Source organism: Aptenodytes forsteri, unplaced genomic scaffold (assembly GCF_000699145.1).
Source record: "Aptenodytes forsteri isolate BGI_AS27 unplaced genomic scaffold, ASM69914v1 Scaffold309, whole genome shotgun sequence".
Taxonomy (NCBI): domain Eukaryota; kingdom Metazoa; phylum Chordata; class Aves; order Sphenisciformes; family Spheniscidae; genus Aptenodytes; species Aptenodytes forsteri.
The window spans coordinates 5,505,616-5,524,525 of record NW_008795857.1 but is presented as its reverse complement, the minus strand read 5'-3'; positions in this window follow the sequence as shown (position 1 = coordinate 5,524,525).

Here is an 18,910-nt window from a genome sequence, read left to right as displayed (position 1 = left end):
TCCTTCTCCTTCTTGCTCTCTGTTTTTGATGTTAAGTAATACAAGGCCTACCTCAACTCACCACAAAGCCGCTTAGCTTGTGATATATATTAAGACATAGAGGGTTGATGCTTATAGAAGTGTTTGTGCCATTAAAGTTGGAGTTTGTTTCGTGGACCTTGAGTGCTATTTCACCTTAATCCACACCGAGGGGATTTGCGGATCTTAGTCACTCTCCCCTTCCCGCAGGTGGGGCGTGACAGGGCTGAAGGACATTCTCTAATTTGTGTAGGAAATTCTCAACAAGCAACAAGAATAGGCTGAGGCCAAGTTTCAAAAAAACATAGGAGGACTTGACTCCTAGAATGTATATCAGCTCAAAATTTTTTTAATTCCTGCTAGAATTAGTGAGAGAAGGGACACTTCGGGTGGCTGCCTTTTTGAGAATGTCAGTCCTGACAAGAATTGGAAGCAGCTGTTTGATACGTCAAATATAAATAACCCAGTTACAAGCCTAGCAGGGAAGGTGTTGGACCCAGCAAGGTGAGGCCAAATAAAGTTCGGATGATGCAAGGGGAAGGTTAGAAAGAGACACACTGAACTTTATTCCAAGGAGAGAAATTAATGGTTATTGTAAGCAAATCAATTAAATTAGCAGTGACCTAACTGTTCTGCTTGCATCCATTTGCTTTTCATATGAACACAAAGTACATTAGTACATCTGTTTCCTACAAATGATTTCATTTTGTGTGGTTTTTTAAGGGATTTCCTGACTCTAAATGTAAGGCTGGATCCATCACTAACTGCTTCTCTCTAGTTAGCGTTTTACAAGTGCTAGAAAAATCAAGGAAGTACCTAATACTTTGTTTACTTTTGAATATTGTAAGGTATTTTCTCCCTATAACAATTATAAAAGGACTGATTTTCTCCTGATATAAATTAACATCACTCCAATAAAATCACGGATTCTGATTTGCACCAGAGTATTCCCAGAGAGAAATAAATTTCCCAGAATTTTTACACCAGAGAGAATGTTCTTTTTCACAGGTACATCGCAGTATGACCCTACGCATTCTTCAAGCTATTTCTTTTCCTCATTGTCTAAGACAATTCTTTCTTAGCTTGTGCTCAGAGAAGCTAGGACTTTAGCTTTGTGGATAGGTGACTTTTAGCCTGTGCTATGTTTCCTTTGCTTCTTAAGATAGTCATATATTTAGGAACCTTTCCTCTATTAGAACCTCCTGTCAGGGTGCCATGGGAGCTGTGGCAGAGGTGGAGACCAGCACTCCTATGGCATCGCTAGGGCAGGGACAGAATGCCCTGGGCTGAGCCGAAATGGGGCTCCTGAGCCCATGGACAGGGGTGGGGTCCCATTTGAGAACCCTGATGCCTCTGGCAGATTTTTGTGGGTAATACTTTTGACCTGAGAGATGGAGCTTAATTTTATCTTCAGTAAGTCGTAAATAGTCACAGAAGCCATTTAACACACTATTAGATTTTGGTTCAATACAAATAAAGGAGCCTTGGGCCATTCCCTGTTTGCTACGTAAGATGGAACCATCCAGCAAAGAAAAGTCAAACCCATTTGTGCATTTAGCAAATTGCTAATGCCATTCTAGGTCACCTAACTACCTTACTAAAAAATGCTGCAGTTTTACAAGACAAAGTGCTGATCGATAAAACTACTTCTCAAGAAGAAAGTTGCTCCCACGTATTGCAGAGGTAGCTATATTTTGGTAAAATTCACACCAAGTTAGATACCACATGTCAGCAGTTAGCTAAGTGGATTTTTTGCCGGTCCCTTCTTGCCTCCTTTCAGCTGTAAGTGTTTCCAGGTCACAGTCCCCAGATATTCCCCAGAGGTGATCATATTACACTATAAGATACTGTCTCATGCACTTTTGAAAGATCAGCGGACCTGGGCCTTTCCTTGCTTCTTGCCAGACTTCTCCATAGATACTAAGTCAGCTCAGCTGCACCTAATGAAAGCAAGTCAGGCCTAGACCCAACCCAGAGCCAGAACTAACTGTAGTGGAAACCACATGCTCAGCAATTTTGGTCCCCAGAAGCTATCCGTTGCAATCTCAACTGGAGTCAGGCAGACCAGCTGAAAGTCCTGGGAGGAGACACCCAGGAATGGGCCCATCACTGGGAATGTGAAGAATAATACCATCTATTGTGCCAAACGCATATCCTGAGGACCTAGACCAAAGAAGGACCATGGCTAGCCCTTCAAGATTCACCCTCAGGAAAGTCATGGGGAGTAACAGCTGCCCTCAGTGTGCGAGTGTATTAGCTCTAACGTCAATTGTGTTCTTGGTCAGGAGGCAGATTCAGGCTTTGAATACAAGGGATACCTGAGTAAGCATCAAGGTGGAGCCTTTGTTCAAGGCAGTTCCAGTCTTCCAAGGCAGAGGAGCAAGGTCAAAGCAATGGGTGACCAGAGAGACAGTCACTGGAGAGCAAGAGTGGAAGGGAAGCAGGAGAAAGGTCCAGGAACAGGTGTAGTTGGAAGGCACAGGACCGAGAACCTCAAATGAACAGCACTGCCGCACATTAGGAGTCCTGCCTTATGAACCGCTTTGTCAACTGTGAGGGTTTTGTTTTTTCTTCCTCTAGGCATGCTTACAGCTCCCAGGTGCTTTGCCAAAAGGGAAGTCTGGTTCTCTGGCTCTGTGGACTCCTCCTTTTGACATACGCTGGCTAGTTCTTCTTGTCACAGTCTGACCGACACCAGGTTTCTACCTGGTGCACAGAAGCTCCCCACATCCAACAACTTTACACTGCCAGGACATTGTGCCCCCATCCTCCTCCTCCCAGGCTTATGTCGCCTGCATCCTATGGCAGAATTTTAAAAGCAAATGAGATACAGTCATGGAAATGCAGTAAAGTTAGGTTAGGCCAGGCTCAATCCCTCCACCTGGCCCAACAAATGATAAATAGTCACGTGTCAAATTTCAGCAAACGACTTGGGGCTTGTAAATCTGAACTACAGTCTTAGGTAGTAGAGTAATTTTGTGAGAAGTATTTCCCAGGATAGCAGATATCTCCACTGACCTTTCATAGTGTCTATAAACACAGCTTCACCAGGGAATATTTAGCTTGGCTTCCCCCCTCATCCTGGGGGGAAGAGGTACTTTTCTAGGTCTGAAATGACACAGATCAGTGTCACAGGAACATAAGAACAGCTGTACTGGATCACATCAGACTCCATCTAGCCAACATCCTGTTACCCAAGAGTGAGTGCCCAGGGAGGAGTACTGGGCACAGGAGGCTGTTGGGTTGATGAGGCATAATTTCCCCTTTGTACATGCAAACTGACTACTCCCAATCACCTTCTTGTCCTTCATTTGTTTCAAAACGGTTTAAAGGATTATTTGCTCCATCACCTTCCCAGGGATTGTAGTGGGGCTGACAAGATCCTCCTTTCCCTTCTTGAAGACAGAAGTGACATTTGCTTTCTTCCAGTTCGTAGGAACCTCTCCTGATCACCATGACCTTTCAAAGATTATCAAGAATGCCCTTGCAATAACACTGGCACTTGTGGTTGCATGCCATCAGGCCCAATGGACTTGTATATGTCCATTTTGTTTAAATATTCCCTAACCTGTTCCTCCTCCATCCAGGGTAAGTCTTCCTTGCTCTAGACTCTCCTACTGGTCTTGGGAACCCGGGATGCCTGAAGGCTAGTCTTACCAGTAAAGACCATGGTGAAGGAGGCATCAAATACCTTAGCCCTTTCCACAACCTTTGCTACCGGGTCCCCTGCCCCTTTCAGCAGTGAGCACATATTTTCCCTACCATGCTCCCTATTGCTGCTGATATGCTTGCACAAGCCTGTCTTGTTGCCCTTCACATCTCTCACCATCACCTCACATTCAATTCAATGGGATTTGGCTTTCCTAACCTTGTCCCTGCATGCTTTGACAGTATTTCTCTTGGGTCACTGGACCCAGTTTCCACCTCTTGTATGCTTCCTGTCTGAGTTTAGTCAGGAGCTCCTTGTTCATCCATGCAGGTCTCCTGCCATCTTTGCTTGATTTCCTTCTCATTGGGATGGACCTTTCTTGAGCTTGGAGGAGGTGATCCTTGAAAATAAACCATCTCTCCTGGATCCCTCTTCTCTCCAAAACTGTATCCCATGGGATTCCTCCAAGCAGATCCCTGACAGGTTAGAGTCTGCTCTCCTGAAGTCTAGGGTTGTGATCTTGCTTTTGCCTGGCTCCCTCCTTTCAAGATCCAGAATTCCACCATCTAATGGTCACTGGACTACAACCAAGGCTGCCGTCAGTCTTCAAATCCCCAACTGGTTGTGATCCATGTGGACTAAAAATGCATTATCTGTTATAGCATAGGATAAGCTCTAGGTTACTCATTAGCTGTCTACAGGTATGGTGCATACTTAAAAAGAAAAATGTGCAGCTCCCTCCTTTCAAGATCCAGAATTCCACCATCTAATGGTCACTGGACTACAACCAAGGCTGCCGTCAGTCTTCAAATCCCCAACTGGTTGTGATCCATGTGGACTAAAAATGCATTATCTGTTATAGCATAGGATAAGCTCTAGGTTACTCATTAGCTGTCTACAGGTATGGTGCATACTTAAAAAGAAAAATGTGCACCAAGAATAATATTTAAGACACCCATGCTCACTGCCACTATGTTTAGACAACTGGAAGAAAAAAAACCACCTTAACTGAAAACATTTACACCAGGCTCCTTAGACACCTGTCTAAAGGCACTATCAGAATCAAAAGAAAAGATTTTAAATGCTTGGAGTCCCAAACAGCTATCATTGCCATGTATTTTATAATGTAATAACTGGATGGCTTATTTGTTTTCTAATATTTATTCTCTTCATAGGAAACAGCATTCCAGACATTACTTTCTGTTTCTGAATGATACTGTAGGATGTTAGCCCTGTCTCTCAGGGCTTCCAACTATTCCTTTTTGGCAAAGCACTCTGCTGCAGTACAGAAAAATTTCTGGGGATATATTCTTTTTTCCTCCACCTTAATTTTTAGTAAATTTTATCTGGTGGGTTGGAAAAATTGTGAGAACAGACTTACTCATAATATTTCTATTTCCTCTCCTGGCAGATACACATATCTGCAGTTCACGGTTCATGTATTTATGTTTAATCATCAAGTATTTTCTAAATTCAGAAAAGCTTCACGTCACTTGTTATTTTATCCAAACTGCTCTCACTAGAAAAATGCAGATGGAGACAGCAACTTAACAAGCTGACTGTAAATGTTGACCTTCTTTATCCACAGGGTTGGAAGAGCTTTCACTGCATTTGGCTTATGAAATTACTTTTGAATGTAAGTCACAAATATGCTAAATGTTAACTAGGATTCTATAGTGAGCCCTGTATTGTGTTGGGGAAATCCTAACCACGCTAAGGACGTGCACACTGAGGAATGTCATTTCTCATACTGGAAGTAACAACACTGATAGCTGTGCTTGGACTGGTACAGTGAAGGGAGCTTTCCCTAGCATTGCCAGGGCAGACAACCAAGCTAATAGGAAGAACAAAGGGAAAAGGAAAGATTCCTCTGACTACAGCATTAACCTGAACTTCTAGGCTCTCTTGGCTCTAGCACAGACTTGAACTATGGGCATGAACTTGGGCAAATTATTTAATCTCTCCACAACTGAGACTGACATCTCTAGAATAAGATAGATAACAATGTGCTTCTATCAACTTTTATCTGTTCTGTCAAATTAGATGAAAAAAATTTGCAGGTAAATTGTTTGGAGGGCAGTGCTTAGCCTAAGAGCATTAGCTGGGGTATCTAAGGGGTGCTGTTATATGGAACTGCAGTGGTTTACTAGACTATATTCAACATGGTATTGTAAATACGCATGCTTAACAGACTGTATAAGGTTTCAATGATAGATGCCTTAAAATCATATTTTCTATAAACTCCCATGAAAAACTATGTCATTTGAAGAAAAAAATCTAGGTTTTACTCTCAGTTTGAAATATAATCAATCCTAAGGCAATATGATTACATGACTTGGAAAAGAGGGCAAGATGGGATAGCGATGCCTTCAGGAAATCTAATATTCAGGGATCACCAGCAAGGCATCTAATTTATTTGTTTGACTATTATTGTTTGTCTTTTTGGAACTATGCTGGGGAGCAAGGACTGTCTCATCCTATGTCTGGAGAGCAGTTAGAATAACCTGGCTGTCACCACAGTTCAAGAAATAATACAACACATGTCCAGTGACAGAGGGATGTTCACTGTGCCATGACACGTTAGCAGTGATGTCAGGCAGAGGTCAAACTTGTGCAGAATCAGTTAAGTGTGAACAGGTGCAACCAGACCACCATGAAATAACTCTGGTTAAGTCGTTCCAAATGAGGCATGAGACACTCCACCCTAGCGGTATTTGTAACCTTACACCATCCTGTAGCCATGGAGTATCTGACACTATTCCTAAAGCAAGCAAGCAAAGAAATTGACATCCTTAATTACTGCTGCATCATGAAAAATATTTATCCTGTTAATATTGTGGATTGCTCCCTGATGTGGGAGTAATCAAAGGATATTTTCCTTTCCTACTGTTATTGAATAAAAGGAGAAAAACTGTAAGTAGTCCGCATGTGGGGTGGCATCCTTTCACCAGATCATTTTATCAGGGTGGGAGAGAATCCCATAGCAAGAGGATCACTTTGCACTTACATACAACAAAAAAATGGCTCTGCGAGCCCAACATGTAGCTGTCCCACAATCTGCAGGAGGCTGTGCCGTTGCTCACTAAACCTCAGTGCCTTCACACCAACTTAAAAACCCTCTAGGCTTTTCCACGTAACTTAGAAATTAATTCATTCAGACTGTGTTGCCATTGAGCAATGGAGACACAGTGCACACCGAGGCTAAGATCCTTCAGCAGAACAGCATCAAGACATAGCTAAAGTATGCCTAGCTCCCCTCTGCCCCATATGTTCAGTTCCTTCTACTGAAAACTGAGATAGGAATGGAAATTAATGTCTGCTTGGGTCTTGCTCTGATCTCAGACAGGTTGTTGCCAGGGCATATCCCCACAGCCAGAAGCCCAAGAGCACACCAATTTATGCATAGTCCTAGAGCTTTCCCCTGCTGGAATTGCGGGCTTTGCCACTTCACCATGCACCTTGCAAAGTGTCACTGAGATGAAAGCGTGCCCACTGTGCCTTGCTTTCTGTGTATCATATAACATGACAGCAAGCAAAATATAAATTACACACTTTTCCATTTGTAGGGCTCCTCTTGCAGTTCTGAAAATTGAATATGGATTAAAAAAAGTCCTACTGCCTGCCTCTCTCCACTGTTAACTTGCATTTGCAAGGTGCATTCTGAAAGCTTCCCTACTACATTAAATCATAACCATTCAGTCCTTGGCATGTTGGAAGATATATCATGCCAGTGGGCAAATCTGAGAAAAGAACGTAAGTTAGTGGCTGACCCACTGGGTAATGCAGCTTTTTCTGGTATAGAATAAAACTCAATCTATAACATTATATGCATATTAAGACATAAGTACACACAAATAAAGCAGCATTGCTAATGCATCATGATTTTTAAGAGCTTTCACATCTTTGGGAGCAGGGGGAAATCCTGTTGTGTGGATTCTCTCATGTCTAAAAAAGGCTCCTTTCATGTTACAGCCTTTTCTGCATTGGGGGAGTATAGACATACTAAAAGGGTCTTTCTCTGCTGCCTAGCTGCTTATTTTCATCAAGTTTGTAGCAAACAGAACCGAGCCATTTATCTGTCTATCAACTCTGACTGAAACAGACCAAGGTTTTCAAAAGTACTTCAGGATCTCACACACATACGAACCCATAGTGAGATTTCCAAACAGCATTTCTTTAGAAAGCCAGGCTAATTGTGTACCATGTTGTATCCCACACTGAAGTCTGGGAAGTCAGGCAAAGTATAAATTGATGCTGAATTTGACTTAGCTTTTTGATATTCAGATGTGTGCTAAGTGCAAATAAATTTGAAAACTATGGAGTCCAGTTTTGGATTGTTTGTTCATTGTTTCTTAACACATCTTTTAATCTGCTGTGGACAATTCTATCTCTTCCTTTTTAGGAAATGTCTTAAAGATATAATTTAAACTATCTTGTAAAAAGTTCATCACTGTCAGGCAGAGATATGTACAATTGGGCTTGAACATGGCTATTTTTTGGATTCTATGAACTGTTTCCTTTTAGGGGAAAATCTATTGACAGGGCAAACTTCCACTAGTCTTCATTCAAGGGAGGTAGATATACACTGCTATTTGCATTCTATACCTGCTTGTTCATATTCATTATACTTTCTACCAGCATTAAATTTATATTAAAATTATTAGTTGATACTTGCCAGCTTTTCATATCAGCCAGGTCTTTTCATTTATGTATGCAAAAAGTCTGCACATGATGGAGTCAAAGTAGGGAGGACACACAATCTGAAATACTGAACTTTGACATTTTCCTTCTAAAACTCATGCAATAATCCATTCAATCACATTTCCTGATTAAATCTACATGTCTTTTGAATGTGTTTTCCTGTCCAGTTAAAGTGCTTTTCTTGTTACAAATGTGTGTATGATGTAGGAGAGTTCAAAAAGGTATAAAGCTTTTTTCACAGTTAGAAAGCTGTGCTACTGGGAAATATCCCTAGATATTCTAACTGAGTAAACCAAGAGTTCATCAATTCAGCTGCAAAAGAAGACCTTGAAAAGCAACATATGACACAGTTTTGGTGGTTTTCCTTCTTTCCACAATGTATGGTGTTGCTTTAAATGGGATTTCACACACGTTCTATAAAACTCAGTGATGTCTGGACTTGATATAGAAAAGGAAGAAAAGAAACAGAGAGATATCTCAAATCCATCCATAAAGCTGTAACAATTTATACCTGTGAGGGATTCTCACAGTACCAATTAGGCTTGAGGAAATTAGGATTTCTCTACTGTAAAACTGTTTAACAAACTGAAAGCTGCAGATCTGACCTGAGGATAAACAGAGTCCATGGTGCTCTGTGAAGTTTCTTGTTGAATATCCTTCAGATCACTTTTACAGTGAAGCAGGGTTTAGCTCCTGTGGAGGAGGAAGAATCATCACTTTAAAATATATTATCTCTTATTTCTGAGTGGTTGTCAGAAAGCAATCAGAAAATAGAGCTGTCTGTAGGAAGCTATAAGAGTATATAATGCTCCAGTGGTTCTGGGTTTGCCCCCTTCCTCTTCTTCCCAGTTCCTTGCAACAAGGCCACAGCAAAGTACTAAGTGTGTCTTTCTTCTGGCCACCACCCCTTGACTAGTCTAGAGCACAAGAAATGTATGCAGAAATGAATACTGAGTTGGGAAATCCTTCACAGAATCCCCAGTTATATTTCCAGTAATACATAGGTGGCCTTGGAAGTGTCCCATTCAACCCAGTTTAGACCATGGATCTGAAATGTAACCATGACAGGATCCTACTTTGGAATAATACGATTCAGTGTTCCTCAGAAAGAATCAGGTATCTCTTGAACTCATAGATAAACACCACTTGTTTTCTATGGTAACTTATTCCTGATGTTTATCTTGGGGGAATTTCAAGATGATCTCATAAATCTTCTTCATCTCATCCATTTATAGGATTGTTTTCCCCTTCTCATTTGCACTGCTAGATCCAACTGGCCCAAACCCTCCCTATAGTAACTGCTTTACACCAGAGATCATTTTTTTATTGTGTTTTATAAATAAGTAGTTTAGATCTTTGGGTAAGATTACGCGTTAACTGAATATGCTGAAAGAGAACAACTGATACTTTTATAGTCTGCCTGCAAGCACTTACTGTACTAGATGAACAGTTTCTTTTGATGAGACAAAATATAACGAGGAATTTAAAACCAGCAAATCTAAACCTGATCATAAAGAGATGTGGCTCTAATGCTTGCTTCTAACTGTCTGTTTAAGACTTGTGAAGAGGAGTCAGTCATTTTAAGACAAGCCACACACCCAAGCAAGGCCTCGCTGTGTTGCATGGAAATGCGGCAGCCCAGTGGGCACCTCTGGGTCTCTCTTCAGCAATAGTACAGGAAAAAGACAGATCGTCTTTAGAGACCCTTTTTATCTGTTCTGACTAGAGGATCAGAAGGACTTTCATCAATAGCATGAGAATACAAGGCCATGACGAAAGTCTAAGAAGTTATGTATAGTCTCTGGATGTAGTACAACAGAAAGAGAATTCTAGGAACAGCCATAAGCCTGCTCATACGTACAGGCAAAGTCTTTTTGCCAAGTTAGTTATTAATACAGCACTGCAAAACTTAAAGAAGCTCTGAAATTATTTTTCTAAGTTCCTAAGATGTCTAAGAACACATATCCTAGAAGAAACTGCTCTAAGGAAATGGTGAAGAATCCTTCATTAAAGTTAGACACCTGCCTATGTTTCTCAAAAAAGTTTTAAAAATGAACATTTTATAAAACAGTTATGAAAATCTGAACCACACTTTTTCCCCACTCGCTCTCTTTCCCCAGTTGTAGAAATAACAAAAAGATCATTAAAATCAGAACATGTCTATGTGCCTATAAAGTTTACTGTAGGAAATCAAGCAAATTAGTTTTGGGCATCCACTTCTCTGGGCAACTTTGTCCAATGTCTCACTGGAGGAAAAAAAAAAAAAAAAAAATTCTTCCCCCAGCCATAAGCCTGCTCATACGTAAAGGCAAAGTCTTTTTGCCAAGTTAGTTATTAATACAGCACTGCAAAACTTAAAGAAGCTCTGAAATTATTTTTCTAAGTTCCTAAGATGTCTAAGAACACATATCCTAGAAGAAACTGCTCTAAGGAAATGGTGAAGAATCCTTCATTAAAGTTAGACACCTGCCTATGTTTCTCAAAAAAGTTTTAAAAATGAACATTTTATAAAACAGTTATGAAAATCTGAACCACACTTTTTCCCCACTCGCTCTCTTTCCCCAGTTGTAGAAATAACAAAAAGATCATTAAAATCAGAACATGTCTATGTGCCTATAAAGTTTACTGTAGGAAATCAAGCAAATTAGTTTTATATTTAGTTATGAATGCAGTGAGATCTGAAGCTTATCCTTAGTTCTACAAGTAACATATTCCAAATGTAGCAAAGCCAAGTCCCTGTCTCTCTTGCTCGTGAGGGAGCCTGGACTCATTTCATTGTTCTTGTGGAATGCGGCTGCTGTGTGAAAGTCCTGCTCACAGCTGGAGAGGCAATGGCTGGAGTTATTTCAGTACATGCTTGTTTGTAGACTAGGTCTTAAAAAGATAAAAGTGCATTAAGTACCACAGTTATCAAGACCAATCTCCCACATCATAGCTAGTCCCGTTATATAGACCCTTTCATAGCTAGGTCAAACTCGATCTTAAACTCTTTGCTTCCACTGCTGCTGTCATAATTCCAGCATTTCACTCTTGCAGCAACCTTCTCCTCGTTTTTCCAGTCTAAAATCATTAAGGGTCACTTTGTACCCTTGTGCCAGTGCTTTTACCCCAAATAGCTTTTCCTCTTAGTGTTTACCCCTCTTCACCAATGCATTTGTTGACTGCATTCATTTTCTCCCTCGATCTTCATTTTGCTAGACTAAACAAGCTGCTCTATTTAAATCTCCTAAAAGGACTTTCATTCCCTAATGATCCTTCCAACTCTTTTCTGCAAACATTCCAGTTTAAATTCATCCTTCCTGTACATAAATGATTATGCATTCTCCCAAAAGTGATTTCACTAGTGCCTGGACTTTCCAATTTGTACTGGAAGAGCCTGCTTGAGCCTTGGGCCTTGATTAGCATTAGTGATTCCCTACATCCTGCATGAAATGAGAAGCCACTACAGACTGCAAAGCAGTGAAGTGAGCTGCTAGTGCTGGCTTTTGTTGCTAAGTAGAAAGCCTGCCGTGAGGTGAACCAGTTAGAAGCTACATTACTGTATGTGTTTTTATTCCTAGCTAAGTGTTATGGTAACTGTATAGTCCTGAATTCCTGAACTTACAGATCACTGTGGTCAGGCCTACTTCTGAAAGGGAAGTCCAGCCTTAGGCATAAGCAGACATTATTTGGATACCTCATAGCACTGAAATGCTTGAAAGAACCTAAAAGTTGTTGAGCACTTGTGCAAATTAGATGTTTTTCCACAGTACTTCCCTCTTCTTGCTACAAGGCCATCTTTGTGTCCCACTCACTTCCAGCTGGCTGTTCTCAAAGCAGTGGTTGATTTTGCTTTGATAAAAAGCTGGAGGGTTGTGCTGGTGCATTTGAAAGGAAGACCCTGTAGACCTGGATACTATCCACCCACTATTAGTACTGTTTGCTGCCTTGCCACCCACCCTCTTGCACCGTGACCCAGACTGTAGCAGCAAAACAATTGGTTCTCTGCAGGTCTGTTACGGAGCACGGAGCTGTTGTCACCAGTAAATCCTCGTGAAGTAAAAGGATGCACCTGAGCTACACCCCTTCTGCACATTTGTGGTGGCAAGAGATCTCAGAGAGTTTTCATGCAGCTTCCATCTCATGCTTTATTGATAAGGTGTTGTGGAGTCCCACAGGTCTGGGAAGGCTGGAATCCGATACAGCTGAGCCACCACAGAGGGTCGTCCTCAGGACTGGGGGCAATGGAGGCATACCACAGAGGTAGCTCTCAACCCTTCTACAAATAGTGGCTATGAATGTGTTGTGTGGATATGATTCTCATTTTCTGAGAAAATGTCTCATTCTTTCATGCCATCGTGAAGAGGGAAAAAAATTTGTCTTGAGTGTATCTAGACAGATCTAGTTGCAAAATCTGGTGAAATCTTGGTGTCATTTAAAGTAATGGCAAAATTCCTTTTGACTTTCCTTGGGGCCCAGATGGCCTGGATGTTAACTGTAAGGTATGATATCACAGCTTCTATTTGTTATCCAAATATGCTCTTTGGTAAAGCCAAAAATTCTGCACATGGCTTATTTTTAATGGATTTTAATGGCTGTAACACAAATATTATTGCACAGAAGGTAAATTATAGCAGTATGTGACAACTGAGCAAGAGATCCTCAGCTGCTGAAGGTTGTCACAGCTTAGCCGAAATCACATTATGTTAGCAAAGAATGTTCCCCACACATTTAAAATACATGAATAGCAAAGGTGTTAGGAACTTTAAATGTGTGGGAAGCAACTTAATGGATTCACTTTGGTTTAGTGTTGGGAAGCCCCAGCTTCATGTATTGCAGAAGTTCTCCAGACTATGTTAGAGAAACTGTGTAACACACTTAGAATGTAAAACATATCAACTTTGAAAGAAATTAAGCCATTGTTGTATATTACTGGCTGCAAGCACAGACCCACAAGCAAAGAAGTAATGTGGAAAAATTACTGGAAACTTGTATTTAAAATATGATACCTTCCAAAATAATTTCTACAAGCAGTAAGAATTAATGCATTGTGAACAAAACAGTGTTTTCACTGTAAACCTTTAAAAAGGAAAAAGGTTCAGCGCAAAAAGTCTGCAGTTAAATCTCTGATGATTTAGGCTTTTTCTTTGTTAAGTGTTAATAATTTATCAAGAAGCTCAAGGGTTTTCAGAAGAATAACTACATGCTTGCTCATTTTGAAGCAACTTCGGGGTTTTCCTTTTGTTTTCAATTTGTTCTAGTCACATTCCTTCTGAGTGGGAAAAATAAACCAAGTATTTCTAAGACATAAATAGTTTAGGATGAGATGAGTAATTAAGTGAGAAGAAACCAGAGTTGACTGGTGATAGATCTAAGTGACATTACAATGAAATTTCATTCTTTCCTACTAGCTCAGCATCGAGGAGGTGATGATTTTATGAAACAATGCTCCATAAAAATACAATGTATTGCAGAACATGATTATACCTCCCCTCAAAACAAAAAGCAACAACAAAAAATAATTACAAAACTTACCTCTTACTTTACAAAAGACATGCAAACTGTGGCACATTAGGTCATTTCAAGAGTTTTTCCAGGTGTTCTCGCTGCAATTTTGGACCTTGGGAAACTAGCCACCCCCACACTAAATAAGCCTTACTTTTCTCCAGCTGTCACCAGCTCTCATTCACCTGCCTGCTTTGGAACCTGCTCCTTTTCAGCAGTAGGAATAGTAGCTGGTAAGGAGGAGGCACATTTTTCACAGTTTGGCACCCTTCTTCTTACACCTTCAATATTTTGGTTTTCTTCCCTCAAAGCGTAAGAGTACAAAGCAAAAGCCCATCAAGGAATCAAATAGTTTATGCCTCCTGTTTACTCCAAAGTTAATAATGCTCACATTCCTCTAATAGAATCAGTAAATAGATGTAAATACATGTAAAATGTAAATGTAAATACATGTATTTGCTTTATTGCATTAATTGGTTATTTAGAGAAGTTATTTTAATCTCTCTTTAAAGAATTATAAATAGACAATGATTGAAATGAAGCACATTGTCTTGCCATACTCCGTTTTCACTTTTACTTCTCTGTAGACCGAGTATCAATGCGTCTGGTGAATAAAAGAGCTTAAATGAACTGAAAAGAAATGATTAAGGCTTCCTGGATCCTCTTTTGCCATCCACCTATTTAACATGCTTAAATTTTCCTTCAGTGTGAAAGATCTGTGCTATTGCAAGCCACTTTACATCACTGATGTAGAGAATATTTTAAAGGTTAAAGATCAAAAAATGAGTCCTAATTTAAAGGAGCAGGTGCCAAGCAAAGAATATAACATACCATTGTTACAGAGTCACATTCACTTCACCTGGTAGGAGAATGAAACTCATTAATAAAAACTGCATGCTCTTCCTCCATATTGTACAACAGTTTTGTAAAGTTAGGTTCAGGGAACAGGAGAAGGGCTTATTGTTTATTATTCCTAGATGAGCCATAGATTGCTAGCAAAGCCTTATCTACACTAGTTTTATTTCTACAAGGTTTTACAGAATTTCCTTAGTGCAGATGAACATGCTTATTCAAATACAGCTTATTCTAGAAGCTGTATTAGCTATTTCACTGTAATGCATTTACGTGTCGGTGTCCACCCAACAGCCTTTCCTGCATATAACTATTCTGGTAAAACAGTATGGTTGTAATCAAAACAGTAATAACAGTAAAACTTTTTAAAGTATATCAGATTTGAATGACCTTTTGATTCTCAATAGTCCCGCAGTGGAAAATTCTCTCTCTTCCTTTTTAGGAAATGCTCGTCAAGATTAATTTATCTCATAGAAAGATCATCACAGGGAAACAATAGATTGGACAATAGAGGTCTTGCGACCTCAAGTCACACAACTGATGTGAATGTCAAATCTATTGATACAAAAGTCAATGTGAAAAAAACCATAAAATTACCAAAACTGGGAATGCTGGAAGGTTAAATGTAAAAACAGTCATTTTAAGCTCTAAAACAAGCCAAATATTTGTTCTACTTAGAAGCACCATTGAAACTATTCAGTAACACAGGAGCACTATCTGGGGTAAAGCAAGCTCGGATTCATTTATAGTACCTCCTGTTATTGTAAAAGAATACCGTTAGAGAATATACAGATGGTGCTAAGTTTAGAATGATTACCCTCTGAACTTGTAATGGAAGGATTATGTCTAGCTGGAGAGCTGTTCCTTTGGAAAGCTTGTGCTCTCCTTGGATTTCTGCTGCTAGTAAGGTATCATCTCTTTGCCATTCACAGCAACATTTCCTTCTCATCTGAAATGAAGATGACTGCAAAGGGAAGGGGAAAAATGGTGAAGTTACCAGCTTTTGTCAGTAGGAGCAAGTATAGGAGTTGAAAAGGGCCTCGTAAGTGGGTTTCTGTGCTCTGTCCTGACAAAGACTCCACAGCTTGTGCTTCTCTTTTCGTCTTAGTAGCAGATAGTAGCAGAAATATTGTATATATGCCGACTAGTCCATCCCACAGGCTCATTGAAGCAAAAGTGGTCTCCTTAGCAACAGCCTTTGAGACACAAGGAGGAAATTCCCCAGTCTTTCTGACCTGGAGGCTCGAACCCTCCCTCTGGGGACCAGCTGCTGTCTTTTGTCTCTAGCTTCATTTGTAAAACATTTTAGCTTTGATCTGTGTTTATATTGACACAAAGAATCTGTATAAAATAAATGAGGAAAGTTCAGCTGTATAAACCTGCAGGCTGCCTCAGCAAGAGCCGGAAGCAACAATGCTGAAGATAGAGATCTTCAGCATATTCCATTAACGTATAGAGACAAGTAAACTGGTATTATTGCTGTCTTCAGTAGTTCTTACAAACAAGGTGAAGTATGTACTTCTATATGGACAGACAGCAAAGGCTACTTACATTCTCTCTTCTGTGCAGACCTGTAGTTTTATTGGATCTGACTTCAACACCAGTCCTGCAAATATTAACTTGTGTTTAAGTTCAAATATATGAGAAATCTATTGATGCTAGGTGACATTTGTAAAACATTGCAAGATCAGGGTGCCTATCATATCTGTCTGTTACATCCATGCCAGCCTACTGCAATATGAGGAACTACGTTAATATGCCAATTCCTCTGCTGCTGGCTTTTTATGTGGAAAAAGTTGGTAGGTCATTGAATTACCACTTCTCTGCAGCTGCAGTGCAAAAAGAGCCTGAGAAAGCAAGTGTAAATCAAAAAATTCACACTGTCATGCTCTGGGAAAGCCTTTTAAGGAACAGGGCTGAATCCCAGTTCCCAGTTAGCTCCCAGCTGGTAAAATAAGAAGTGGCATTAAGAGCAGTTGATGCTGCTGCTCATAGAAAAGCTCTAGTCCAAGGAATGCTGACGGGGTTATGGTCCTGTGTGAGTGACCGAATGGGCTGAGGGTACCTCCTAATGAAGTGGCAGTAGAAGTTTTGATGCAGGGTCCTAGTTGTTGTCTTTTGCTAGGATTTCTCTCAATGTTGAACTGTCTGCTGCTGAGTAATAAATGGGTACTTCAGAAAAGGAGTGATATGCTATCTCTAGTCAGAGTTTTGATGATGCATTCCACTGGCTGGCTTACATGGCAATGAGGAAGCCTGGTCCAATTCCAGGCTTGATGGAAAGCTCGTGTGCATATGCATGTTTATACTCTGGTTTGCTTTCTGCCCCAACAAGTGACTGAGTGAGCCAATGCGTAGGATCAAAGTTTGTTTCCCTTGGTGGGAGCACAGCAGTAACACTCAATGTGCTTCTTGTCTCATTCTGCTATTGCTTCACTGCTTGAGAAGACCTACAGAACATGCTAGTTTACGGACCTGCTTTTATCTCCATTTATTCCTACACTGTTATTCATGAGGTGGGAACACAAGGTGGCTTACGCAAATATTCCACTGTGTAAATCAGTCTGGCCCTAAAACTGAATACTAAAATGTAACTTGTAAGTAAGCACATCTAAAACTGATAATAAGGTGGAATTACTGCTTTGCTCTAAAATGGTTTTGTTAAGAATGCAAACAAGCTAGTGTTAGCTTGAGACATTTTCATCTGTTACTTTATTTGTAAGAAAAAGAAAACATGCTAGTAGTGCTAGCAAACATCAGAGCTAAGCAATTTCATAGGGTGATTATACAGCAGAGTTCTGGAAACCTTCTGTCTACTGCAGCAGCTCCTAGATATTAACACAAGCAGCAGACTAAACATTTGTACCCTGTTTGTACTGCCAGCTGACAAATGAAGGTAATTAATGGGCAGCTGTAAGTTCGAAGAGTCTGGAAAATACCAAATCTTGTCATCCTCAAATGCATAGCACTGATGCCAGAATATTGATTTCACTGCATTACTGTTGCTAAGTAATATTCTATAGTTTTATATTATGTATTGATGTTTACAGCTTATTATTTTTTCATATTTCTTTTCTAGCAAATTTTCCCTCTGAACATTTATTGCTAGCTGGATATTAGACAAAAAAAAATCCCATAGCAAGTGCACCTATTCAAGTCAGCTGGTAATAGGACTTGACACTTGTCAGGTTTTTTTGAAGTTAGGTTTCAATTCTCTTTTTTTTGTAACATAGACTCTGCTAGTGGATAATTACAATGACTGTGCTTAGTGAAATTAAAATCAATGACATCTGTGTCTTTGCTCTTTGGGAAAATTGCCAATATAGGCAAAAAAGATTTTCCAAATACTTTTTTAGAAGTGGCCGATACTAAATGAAACTGGAAAGCGAAGATGCATGACTGTATACTGCTTGCATTACTCTGGGCTGATTACTTTCTCTAAAATCCATAGTCATGTAAGATGAACTAACTGTATTTGGTCTTAACTGTAGAGTATCCTCCAAATTCACAGTTCCCTGCAGGCCACTCAGGGCATGTACTCTTCAGTGGAATCAGGGAAGGAACACTCCAGCTTTAGCTTTCAAATCAACTTTTTTAGAAAATGTACTGCTTATCTGGAAGGTTATCAGCATATGGCTTGTTAGGTACAGAGGATGATAATCGTGGTTTGTAGTAAAAAGGGATGGTTATAATAGTCTGGCCTGACTTGACCTCCTGCCTATCCTATCCAGCAATTTCCATGGTTACCCCGAAAACTTCACTAGAAAATATCTTTTTATAAAGACAGCCAATTCAAATTTAAGGAGTGCAAAACATGCTGAGTTTTCCATGCCTGTGGTAAACTGCTCCAGTAGTTATTTCCCTCAGTGTTAAAAATATGTTATTTCCTGTTTAAAATTTGCTGATTTAAACTTCAACCACTGCATTTTGCTATGCCTATGTCTTTATACTAGAAACTCTTCAATCTACCTTCAGCACTGATAAAAGCCATTCTGTCTGTGGGGTAGGAAGAGGGATAAGAGTAAAGCTAAAAAGCAATGGATTGGCTCTCTCCAGTTTTCCAGGAGAGGCGTAAAAAGATATGTTTCATTAGTTGCTAAATTTTATCACACCCAAGAGAGCTTTCCAAGATTATGCCAATACAAACACATTATTAGAACATGTTATTAGATTAATCCATATGCAGATTATAATGCTTTCTTCTGC